Here is a 12,705-nt window from a genome sequence, read left to right as displayed (position 1 = left end):
CTGCAAGTCCGTCACACCTGTACCTCACAATCAGCCTGGTCACACGGTGGTGGCAAATGCCTCCAAATCACCGTGGCCTACAGCAAGGAAAGATAAAACTGCACCTGCTTGGGAAATTTGCAGCCACCGTGGCAGAGAGAGCACAGCTAAGAAAGCGTCCGTCCCGGCCGGCGCCGCGGCTCACTAGGCTAATCCTCCGCCTAGCGGCGCCGGCACACCGGGTTCTAGTCCCGGTCGGGGCGCCGGATTCTGTCCCGGTTGCCCCTCTTCCAGGCCAGCCCTCTGCTGTGGCCAGGGAGTGCAGTGGAGGATGGCCCAGGTGCTTGGGCCCTGAACCCCATGGGAGACCAGGAGAAGCACCTGGCTCCTGGCTCCTGCCATCGGATCAGTGCGGTGCGCCGGCCGCGGCAGCCATTGGAGGGTGAACCAACGGCAAAGGAAGACCTTTCTCTCTCTCTCTCTCTCTCTCACTGTCCACTCTGCCTGTCAAAAAAAAAAAAAAAAAAAAAGCGTCCGTCCCCAACTTCCCCCTGGAAGGGCACCTATCTGCTTTAGTCCTGTCTTCGGACAAGAAAGTCACAAGGGCAACTGGATTTCGCATAAAAGGGCACCAAATATGGGTGGATGGGAGAGGTCCATCCCACCACATTTCAGACTAAAGTTACTTGGGAACCGACACCAGAGATAATCAGGAAAAAAAATTCGATGCCAGAAATAAAGAAAATAATCCAAGAAGACAAGCAAAGAGAGACGAGTTTTCTTAAAAGGAACAGAAACAAAGTCAACGGTTCTTCTCTCTTCTTTGCATCTTTAAATGCCAAAGACAAAGATGAACAGCCACAGAGCTCTAAGGGTAAGGGATGTGACGCAAGGATTACGTTTGTCAGCTGTCAAAGGGATAGAAAACTGCCTGGGACAGTTAAGGGCTCCAGCGAGGCCACCGTGAATACAGCCTCTCCAGTGTTTTCCTGCTGACTGAGAAATGAATGTGAAATCTGAGGTTCAGGAAAGCCCTGCTATAAAAACAAAATGGCAGCCGGCACCACGGCTCAATAGGCTCATCCTCCGCCTTGCAGCACCGGCACACCGGGTTCTAGTCCCGGTCGGGGTGCCAAATTCTGTCCCGGTTGCCCCTCTTCCAGGCCAGCTCTCTGCTGTGGCCAGGGAGTGCAGTGGAGGATGGCCCAAGTGCTTGGGCCCTGCACCCCATGGGAGACCAGGAAAAGCACCTGGCTCCTGGCTCCTGCCATCGGATCAGCGCGGTGCGCTGGCCGCAGTGCACCGGCCGCAGCGGCCATTGGAGGGTGAACCAACAGCAAAGGAAGACCTTTCTCTCTGTCTCTCTCTCTCACTGTCCACTCTGCCTGTCGAAAATAAAAAAAAAAAGAAATGACAGTGAACCCCAAAATCACACAGACCAAAGAAAGACTAAACACTTGTCATGAATCTAAATTAAAAGGCAAAGAACAAAAAAATTTCTGGGGGAAAAATATTGTACAAAAATAGCAGCTGGATAATAATAATCAGGACATGGCAAGATGGGTGTTGTGGCACAGTGGGTTAAGTCACCACTTGGGACACCCACATCCCTTGTCAGGGTGTCAGTTCCAATCCCGGCTACTCTGCTTCCATTCCAGCTCCCTGCAAATGCTCTTGGGAAGCAGCTGATGATGGCCCAAGGACTTGGTCCCCTGCCACTCCCACGGGAGACCTGGATGGAGTTCCTGATTCCTGGATTCAGCCTGGCCCCACCCTGGCTGCTGCAGGCTTTTGAGGATGGAAGTGCGTGTTCTCGCTCTTTCTCTTTTCCCTCCCTCCCTCCCTCCCTCCCTCTCTCTCCTCTCTCCTTTCTCTTTCTTTCTCTAATCCTAATATCTAAATAAATCATTTTTAAAAGAGAAATTTCAGGGGCCAGCATTGTGGCACAGGAGATTAAGCCACAGCCCTCAACACTGGTACCCTGTGTTGACACCAGTTCAAGTCCTGGCCACTTCACTTCCAATCCAGCTCCCTGCCTACGTATCTGAGAAAGCAGCAGAATGGCCCAAGTGCTTGGAACCCTGTCACCCATGTGGAAGACCCAGAAGGGATTTCCGCTTGGGGGAGCCCGCACCTTTGCAGCTATTTTGGGGGGGAGGTGAACCAGTGGAGAGCAGATCTCTCTGTCTCTCTTTCTCTCTGTGTCTCTGTGTCTCACCTTCTCTCCGTAACTCTACTTTCAAATAAATGAAGATAAATCTTTTTTTTAAAAAAGTGAGAAATTTCAGATATTTTTAAAGAAAGATTAAGAAGTGGGAATAGAATGCAGTAAAGTCAATGTTTTTAAATTTCTAAATCAACACACAAAAATCAACAGCCTTTGTATACACATTGTATACACAATGGCTGAGAAAGAACTTGTAAGATCAATCTCATTCACAATAGCTACAAAAAATTTTAAATACCTTGGAATAAATTTAACCTAAGAGGTAAAAAAATCTCTATGATGAAAATTATAAAACTTTTTAAAAAGAAATAGAAGAAGACACAAAAAATGGAAAAATCTTCCATGTTCATGGGTTGGAAGAATTAATATCATCAAAATGTCCACAATACTGAAAGCGATTTATGGATTCAATGTGATCCCAATCAAACGACCAATGACATTCTTCTCAGATCTAGAAAAAATGATACTAAAATTCATATGGAAGCCGGCGCCGTGGCTCAATAGGCTAATCCTCCACCTTGCGGCGCCGGCACCCTGGGTTCTAGTCCCGGTCGGGGCGCCGGATTCTGTCCCGGTTGCCCCTCTTCCAGGCCAGCTCTCTGCTATGGCCAGGGAGTGCAGTGGAGGATGGCCCAGGTGCTTGGGCCCTGCACCCCATGGGAGACCAGGAAAAGCACCTGGCTCCTGGCTCCTGCCAGGATCAGCGCGGTGCGCCGGCTGCAGCGGCGGCCATTGGAGGGTGAACCAACGGCAAAGGAAGACCTTTCTCTCTCTGTCTCTCTCCTCTCTCTCTCACTGTCCACTCTGCCTGTCAAAAAAAAAAAAAATTCATATGGAAACAAAAGAGATCCCAAATAGCTAAAGCAATCTGAAACAATAAAAACAAAGCAAGAGGCATCACAACACCAGATTTCAATGCATATTATAGGGCAATTATAATCAAAACAGCCTGACACTGTACAGAAATAAACATGTAGACCAATGGAACAGAATAGAATCTCCAGAAATCAATCCACACATCTACAACCAACTAATCTTTGACAAAGAAGGAAAAACCAATATCTAGAGAAAGGACAGTCCCTTCAACAAATGGTGCTGGAGACATTGGATCTCCACACACAGAAGTATGAAACAAGACCCCCATCTTACACTTTATACAAAAATCAACTCAAAATGGATCAAGGATATAAATCTATGATCTAATACTATCAAATTACTAGAGAGAACAATGGGGAAACTCTGCAAGACATTGGCATAGGCAAAGACTTCTTGGGGAAAAAAACAGAAGCACAGGCATTGAAAGTCAAAATAGACAAATGGGATTACATCAAGCTGAGAAGCTTCTGCACTGTAAAGGAAACACACAACAAAGTGAAAAGGAAACCAACAGAATGGGAGGAAATGTTTACAAGCTATGCAACTGATAAAGGATTAATATCCAGAATCTACAAAGAGCTCAAGAAACTCAACAATTGCAAAACAAACAATTCAGTTAAGAAATGGGCAAAGGAAATGAACAGGCATTTTTCAAGGGATGAAATTCAAATGGCCAGAAGACATATAAAAAATGTTCAGATTCACTAGCCATCAGGGAAATGCAAATCAGAATCACAATTATGTATCACCTCAGCCCAGTTAGAATGGCTCTCATACAGAAATCAAAAAACAATAAACACTGGTGTTGTTGTGGATTTGTTTCTGAGAGGAAGAGTGTGGTGGGGGCATGAGGCAGGGAGTCACCACACAGACCCCAGGAGTCGGGTGAAAGCAGGCCTGAGGCAAGCATCCTACAGATTCCTTTATTTCAGTTGCTACAGCTGCTTATATAGCCAAGGCAACCAATCCAGTCAAGGGGCGGTCTATGCCCTAACCAATCACAGCCTGTTGCCAGGCAGTTTCCAAAGCCATCCAATCACAGCCTGTTGCCAGTCAGGCTCTATTGCCAGGCAGTTTCTGAAACCATCCAATCACAGCCTGTTGCCAGGCAGTTTCTGTTGTCAGCAGCCATCTTGGCATGACCTTCTCGCCTTCTCATTGTACCACATTGATGTGGGGGGGAAGGTTCCCAAATCCATGGTTGTTGGGAAAGTAAACTGGTGCAGCTACTATGGAAGACAAAATAGAGATTCCTCAGAAAGCTAAAAATACATCTACCATACGGCCCATCCATCCCACTCCTGGAACTTTACCCAACCTAAAGGAAGTCAGCATATGAAAGAGTCCTCTATACCTCCATGTTTATTGCAGCTCAATTCACAGCAGCTAAGATACGGAATCAACCCAGATGCACACCAACCTTGACGGAAAAAAGAATGTGGTATATATACACGAGGGAATATTACTCAGATGTAAAAAGAATGAAACTCTGTTTTTCACAACAAAATGGATGCAACTGGAAATCATTATTCTTAGTGAAATAAACCAGTCCCAAAAAGGCAAATACCATATGTTTTTCCTGATCTGTGGTAATGTGTAATGTATAATTATTTGCATTGCAGTCTGCATAATTATTCCTGTGCAGGAATAAACTGTTGAGAAGAAATGGCTTAGAGTCTAAATGAATGTAATTATTATCTTATAACCACAAAGGAAATATTTAGATATTACATTGTCATTGGTTCCACTCAATTGAAGGAAATTATGACTAATTGACAAAAAAGTTTATAAATTTCTCTCTGAAATCAAGTGAGACTACATCCCTCAAGTGTGATAATTTGTGAAATATAAAGATTTTTACATGTTTAAATGTAATCAATAATAGAAATAGAATTTTATATATTTCAAATGATATAAAAGATCCAACAATAAAACTACTTAATAAAGAAACAAAACACAGAGCCAAAAAAAAAGTATGAGTTTGTAATTGCTTATGGAGAACAAATTTATTATCTGAATCTTAAGCTCTTTAAAATGCTTTCCAATATTTTAAATTCGGAAAATCCAGTAGAAAAATGATCAGACAATAGAACAAGAAGCACCAAAATAAAAATACAGAATGGAAACAAATTTAAAACAGAGGTAAAAACAACTTCATGTAAACTGAGATATTATATTATACTTTAATAAATCCTTTCTTTATAATACAGATCATTTAAAAATCATGTAAATGTTTTAAATGAAAATCAGAATCAACTATAGGTATTTATGTAATCTTGGGGCAGAAAAACTCTTTGAAAGCCTGACACCTAAAGGAGAGATTTAAACACAGAAATTTTAAGATTTTTTTCACATTAAGAAAAACAATGTGCTGTCATAATTATAAAAAAACAGAAAATATTTGCAATGTATATGAAAATAGTTTAAATGAACACCTAAAAGAAGTATGATCAAAGGATAAATTATAATATCAAACCCATTTATTATTCATAAATTTTACTAGTGATCAAGGTAAATTAAAATTAAAAGTGAGTTAATATTTCCTTATTAGCTTGATAAAATGAAAAAGAGTAATAATATTCATTGCTGGTGACTCTGAGGAAACCGAGGCTCTCATGCACAGCTGACATACCTGTCTAAAGAGCACTTTGATTATTCGAGTATACCTAAAAACCTCTAAAATTGTTCTCAAACTCTAATTCAAGAGTCTGATTCTTAGGGCATTAGTGTAAGAAAATACTAAGGGAAGACCAACATTGTAACACAGTGAATCAAGCCATCATTAGTGATGCCAGCATCCCAGATCAGAGCACTGGTTCAAGACCTAGGTGTTCTGCTTCCAATCCAACTTCCTGCTGATGTGCCTGGGAAAAGTAAGGAAGACAGCCAACCTACAAAAGTCAGTTGCATTTTTGTACAAAAATAACAAACTATTGCAAAAAATTAAGAAAGCAATTACCAATTACAATAGTATCAAAGATAACAGAACACCTTAGGAATAACTTTCATTGAGGAAGTGAGAAGTCTAGACACTAAAAACTATAAACCATTGAAGAAAGAAATTGAAGCAGACACAAATGAATAGAAACATATCCTATTGTCATGGATCAGAGGATTAATATTGCCAAAACACTCATATTACCTCAATCTACATTTTCTCTACCAAAATTTCAATGGCATTTTTCATAAAAATAGGAAAACAATCTTAAAATGCACATGGAACAAAAGGCCCAAAACAGCTACAAAAAAGCAGAGGCATCACACTTTCTGGTTTTAAGGTAAATTATAAAACCATAGTGTTCGAAAGCATGTAATGCTGGCATAAGAGCAGATACTTAAACCAACAGAACTGAATAGAATTCCTAGGAGTGAATCCACACATATAAGGTCAACTAATTGTCAACAAAGTTGCCAAGAATACACAATGGGAAAAGAAGAAAAGCCTCTTCAACAAATGATATCTGGGGGAATATATATAATATAATATAATGTGTAATATTATATATGTAGTATATATAATATATAATTTAAACTATATATTATATTAATATATTATATAGTATATAATACAATACATGTTATATAATAATATATAATATTATATTTAAATTATAAAATATAAAATACATTATATAGTATACTATATAATATATAATATTTATAATTATATAATATGCCATAATATATAATTATATATAGCATATAATTATATATTTAATATAAATTAATAATATAATTGTATATTATATTACATTATATATTATGTAATACATAATGTAATATAACATATATTATGTATAATATATTCCATTATAATATTATATATTATATTATATTATATATATTATATATAATATATTATATTACAGTTTCAGATTTTTGAACAGAATTTTCTGTGTGATAGGGAATATAATATAATATATAATATAATATATATAATAAACTATATATAAACAATATATAATTTATACATATTATATACGAATTATATAATTATTAATTAAATTATTGAATTATTAATTAAATACTATTAATTATTAATTAAATAACTGAACCAGAAAGTGTGATGCCTCTGCTTTTTTGTAGCTGTTTTGGGCCTTTTGTTCCATGTGCATTTTAAGATTGTTTTCCTGGCCGGCGCCGCAGCTCACTAGGCTAATCCTCCGCCTTGCAGCACCGGCACATCAGGTTCTAGTCCTGGTCAGGGCGCCGGATTCTGTCCTGGTTGCCCCTCTTCCAGGCCAGCTCTCTGCTGTGGCCAGGGAGTGCAGTGGAGGATGGCCCAAGTGCTTGGGCCCTGCACCCCATGGGAGACCAGGAGAAGCACCTGGCTCCTGCCTTCGGATCAGCGCGGTGCGCCGACTGCAGTGCGCCGGCCGCGGCGGCCATTGGAGGGTGAACCAACGGCAAAAGGAAGACCTTTCTCTCTGTCTCTCTCTCACTGTCCACTCTGCCTGTCAAAAAAAAAAAATCCTCTGATCCATGACAATAGGATATGTTTCTATTCATTTGTATCTGCTTCAATTTCTTTCTTCAATGGTTTATAGTTTTTAGTGCTTAGACTTCTCACTTCCTCAATTAAAGTTATTTCTAATATATATAATATTATATATAATATTATATTATATACATTATATTTAATGTATTATATATTGTTTATATATAGTTTATTATATATAATATAATATATTATATTATATTCCCTATCACACAGAAAATTCTGTTCAAAAACCTGAAACTGTAAAACTTTTAAAACTGAGACTTGATTCTGCTCCTCTTTTTCTTCTGTATCTATGAAACCTCCCTCAGCAATTTCATCCATTTCTCTTTTTTTTATAATATTTTTGCAGGATTTATTTATCTGGAAGACACAGTTACACAGAGGGAGAGGCAGAGGTAGAGAGAGAGAGGAATGTTACATCTGCTGGTTCACTCCCCACATGTTCCCAACGGCCAGGGCTGGGCCAATCCAAAGCCAGGAGCTTCATCCCGCTCTCTCACACGAGTGTAGGGGTCCAAGCACTTGGGCCATCTTTCACTGCTTTCCCGGGCACATGAGCAGAGAACTGGATCAGAAGAGGAGCAGCTGGGACTCGTACCAGCGCCCATATGGGATGCCGGTGCTGCAGGCGGAGGCTTAGCCCACTACATCACAGTGCCAGCCCCCATCCAGTTCTCTTATTTTGATGTTGTCTGAAGGTCAATAACCACAGCACACATCCAAACGTGCCTTTGGCAGCTCACATTTGATATGGCCCCCCAAATCTACTCAATCTCACAGTAAATGGTAAATTCATCAACCCAGTAAGTATAGCCAAAACTCCGGAGATGCTCCTGGTCTTTGTATTTCCTGTAGCTCAGCCTCCGTACTGCCTCTGTCATTCCCTGCCCTCCATCCGCAGAGCCACTGTCCCAGTCCTTACCTGTGGTGAGCAATGCTTGATCAACTGCTTCTCCCTTCAGCACCACGAGCTGTGCCTGGGCGCTCTGACCCCAGTGCCCGACCACCAGCTCCTTTGTGCCGAAGTCTCCAGACATCTTCCCCAAACTCCCTCGCTGTAGGCATTCTCTGTCTATCTAACTCTATTTTGCTTTCTTTATCTGAAATTTTTGTATTTACCGACTTAGTGGCTTCTTTCCCTTCTTTCCCCATCAAATGTAGTTCCTTGACAGGGCACGGCGCTGAGGCGTGGCAGGTAAAGCTGCTGCCTGCCGTGTCGGCATCCCATATGGACGCTGGTTCTGGTCCCGGCTGCTTCAATTCCAATCCAGCTCCCTGCTGTGGCCTGGGAAACAGTAGAAGATGGCCCAAGTCCTTGGACCCCTGCACCCACATAGGAGACCCGGAAGAAGCTCCTGGCTCCTGGCTTTGGATGGGCGCAGCTCTGGCCGGCTCTACTTCTCTCCGTGACTCTGTCTTTCAAATAAATAAAATAAAGGGGCTGGTGCTATGGCGCAGCGGGTTGACGCCCTGGCCTGCAGCACCAGCATCCCATATGGGCACCAGTTCGAGACCCGGCTGCTCCTCTTCCGATCCAGCTCTCTGCTATGGCCTGGGAAAGCAGTAGAAGATGGCCCAAGTCCTTGGTCTCCTGCACCCACATGGGAGACCCAGAGGAACCTCTGAGCTCCTGGCTTTGGATCGGCAACAGCTCCAGCCATTGCGGCCAACTGGGGAGTGAACCATTGAATGGAAGACCTCTCTCTCTCTCTCTCTCTGCCTCTCCTTTCTCTGTATAATTCTGACTTTCAAATAAAGTAATAAATCTTTAAAAATAAATAAATAAATAAATAAATAAATAAATAAAAAGAAATGTGTTGTTGTTTTAAAAAAGTATTTCATAGAAAGTTCTTCCTTTTGGATTTGTCTGATGTCATTCTCAGAATTAAAAGGGAGCTATATTTTGGGGAAGATCACAGATGTCAAGTGCCATTCTTATCACATCAGGCCAAGTTGTGACATGAAATCAACTTATCACTGTTGATCTTAACTAGGTTGTTCCACTGTCAAATTTCTCTTTTTAAAAATATATATTCATGGTGCCGGCATTGTGGCATAACAGCTTAAGCCACCGCCTACAATGCTGACATCCCACATGGGTACAAGTTCATGTCCCAGCTGCTCCACTTCCAAGCCAGCTCCCAACTCCTTGGGCCTCTGCACCCATTAGGAGACCCAGATGAAGCTCCTGGATCCTGGCTTCAGCCTGGCCCACCCTGGCCATAGGGGTCATTTGGGGAGTGAACCAGTGGATAGAAGATCTCCTCTCTCTCTCTCTCTCTCTCTCTCTCTATCCCTCTCTATAATTGTGCCTTTCAAATAAATAAAAGTAAATCTTTAAAGAAATAAACTAAAATAAGAGAATAAAAATATATATTTATTTATTTTGAAGGCAGAGAAACTGAGAGAGAGAGATAATCCATTCATTGGTTCACTCCCCAAATAGTCTCAACGACCAGATCTAGCCAGGCTGAAGCCAGAAGCCAGGAACTCCATCATGGTCTCCCACATGAGTGGCAAGGGCCCAAACACTTGGGCCATCATCTGCTGCCTTCCCAGGAACGTAAACAGGAAATTGGATCAAAAGCGGAGTAGCTGGGACTTGAACCAGCGCTCCAAAATGAGATGCCTTTGTGGCAAACAGTAGCTTAATGCACTATGCTGATGGGTCAATTCCTAAATCTACTGTTTATTCCTCATTTCCTTACCATACTCTTTGGAAGGAAGTCACCATGTGCAGCTCATGTTGAAGGAGCAGGAGGTCACTCTCCCCCTACTCAAGGGGAGCCCAAAGTGTCTAGGTGAATTACTTGGAATTCTTCTGCATGGGGGACTTGCCTGTTCTCTCGCATTTATTTGTTTATCTGGGAATTATTTACATCTGTATGGCACATCAATATTGATTTCAATCTTTGGGTTATTATTCAATACTATTATATGTATTGTGCTGATCAAATTGTCCCCACTTCGGCCAAAGGGAACTCTTTTATTTGATTCCAGTGACACTGACACAATTCCATTACTTTTGGAATTTTGGGGGTTTTTATTGAGCACCCCCTTACTTTTTGACCCTACTGTGAAAAAAAAAATATGCAAGGGTTCCAAAATTTTTTGTACCAAAAGAAACTTACCTTTCATTAAATTTTTACATGTGAAGATCAGAATGAGAGGAACAGATGGAAAGACAGAGCTGCAGCCCACTTGTTCACGCCCCAAATGCCCACTGTGGACAACCCTGGGCCAGGGCCAAAGCCAGCAGCTAGGAATACAGTCAGGGTTTCCAAGATGGGAGGCAACACAGCAACTTGAGTTATCGTCACTGCCTCCCCGGACTTGCAATGGCAGGGAACTGGAGTCAGGAGCCTGAGGCAGGAATTGAACCCAGCTACTCTGAAATGGGATGCAGGCAGCTTAATGGTCAGTCTAAACCTCTGCTCCTAAGCAAATCCTTTAATTGCATTTTCCCTGGGCTTTGGAAAGTCCCAAAATACATTCCTATTTCCTGCCTCCGTCTAGAATCAGCCCTTTTTCTAAGGAGCCCTGGTTCATTCAGTTGGAAAACAGTACTACACACCAGGATCTGGGCACTAGGTGTTAAATTAACTTTAAAACATCTCATGTTTCAAGGATGATAAGAACAGGTTTAAATGGGAGTTTTCATGAGTGAGTGTTCAGCCCTGCAGTTAAGATGGCCAGGCTCCAGCTGGAGTACCTTCGTTTGATTCCCGGCTCCAGCTCCTGAATCCAGCTTCCTGCCAATGCACACCTGGGAAATGATGCTCCAAGTAGATTCCTGCCACCCGTGTGGGAGACCTACGGTGAGAGTTTTGGCTCCTGGCTCTGGCCCCAGCCCAGCCCTGGTCTTTGCAAGCATTTTGGAGAATGAACCAGAGAATGGGAACTTTCTCACTCTTTCTCTCTCTCTCTCTCTGCCTCTTCAAACAAATAAATAGCAATAATAAAAGTAACATACTCCGTACTTTGCATGTTTTTAATTGGCACTTTTACCTACTACCAGTGAAGGAGCAAATGATACAATTTTTCTGAGAAAGCAATTTTTAAATACATTTTGGGTCTTAATTTTTTTATAAATTGTGATGGTATATTCACATATCTGACACTCTACTGTCAATGAAAAGTTTTTCCCATGTTCTTGTAATAGCACAATATTAGAAAAGCCAAGCAATATGGAAATGGCTAAATTTTTAAAAATAATCATGAAAAGGTCCATTTAAAGCATTTTAAATTATTTGTTGTATAAGGTGGCGAAAAAGATAAGCACATTTGTGGGTGCCATGGAGAAACGGTTGTCTGTGAATGAGGAACAGTAATTATCTATCTATATGTAGATGACATAGATGTGATGGTGCTTCGAAGAATTCTTGGAAAATAAAATCAGAAATTCTTTTGTTTGGGGGCCAGCATTGTGACACAGTACATTTAGCCAGCATACCATATGGAAGCATTGATTCAAGCCCAGACTATTTTGTTTCCAATCCAGCTCCCTGCTAATGAGCCTGGGAAAGCAGCAGAGGATGGCCCAAGTGCCTCTACCCCTGCCATCCATACAGGAGAACTGGATGGAGTTCCTGGCTCCTGGCTCTGACCTGGCCCAGCCCTGGCCTTTACAGCTATTTGGAGACTGAACCACTGGATGGAAGATTCTGTCTCTCTTTCTCTCCCACCCTCTCTCTCTGTAATTCTTTCAAATAAATCATCATTAAAACTAATAATAAAAGAAAATTAATAATTTTGCTTTGGTGCAAAAATTATATTCATATGTATAAAGATTTTTTTTTGAAAAATGCACATTTTGACAAACCTACACATGGATTTCAAAAATTTTGCACCAAAATAACTTTTGGAAGTACTCTTGTATTTATTTCCCCTCATACCACTTGTTAAATTGAAATATACATTATGGCTGGCACCGCGGCTCACTAGGCTAATCCTCCGCCTGCAGCGCTGGCACCCCCAGTTCTAGTCCCGGTTGGGGCGCCGGTTCTGTCCCGGTTGCTCCTCTTCCAGTCCAGCTCTCTGCTATGGCCCGGGAGTGCAGTGGAGGATGGCCCAAATGCCTGGGCCCTGCACCCCATGGGAGACCAGGAGAAGCACCTGGCTC

General features: G+C 41.6%; 1 pseudogene; it reads right to left on the bottom strand.

Moving 5' to 3' along the window:
• LOC138844808 (small ribosomal subunit protein uS5 pseudogene) overlaps positions 1–8,620 on the bottom strand; it is a 66,538-nt pseudogene extending 57,918 nt beyond the window's left edge.
• Positions 8,621–12,705: the final 4,085 nt, after the last annotated feature.

This window comes from Oryctolagus cuniculus, chromosome 12 (assembly GCF_964237555.1).
Source record: "Oryctolagus cuniculus chromosome 12, mOryCun1.1, whole genome shotgun sequence".
Lineage (NCBI taxonomy): Eukaryota > Metazoa > Chordata > Mammalia > Lagomorpha > Leporidae > Oryctolagus > Oryctolagus cuniculus.
The sequence above is the reverse complement of the archived record's forward strand: the minus strand, read 5'-3'. Positions and strand labels throughout refer to the sequence as shown.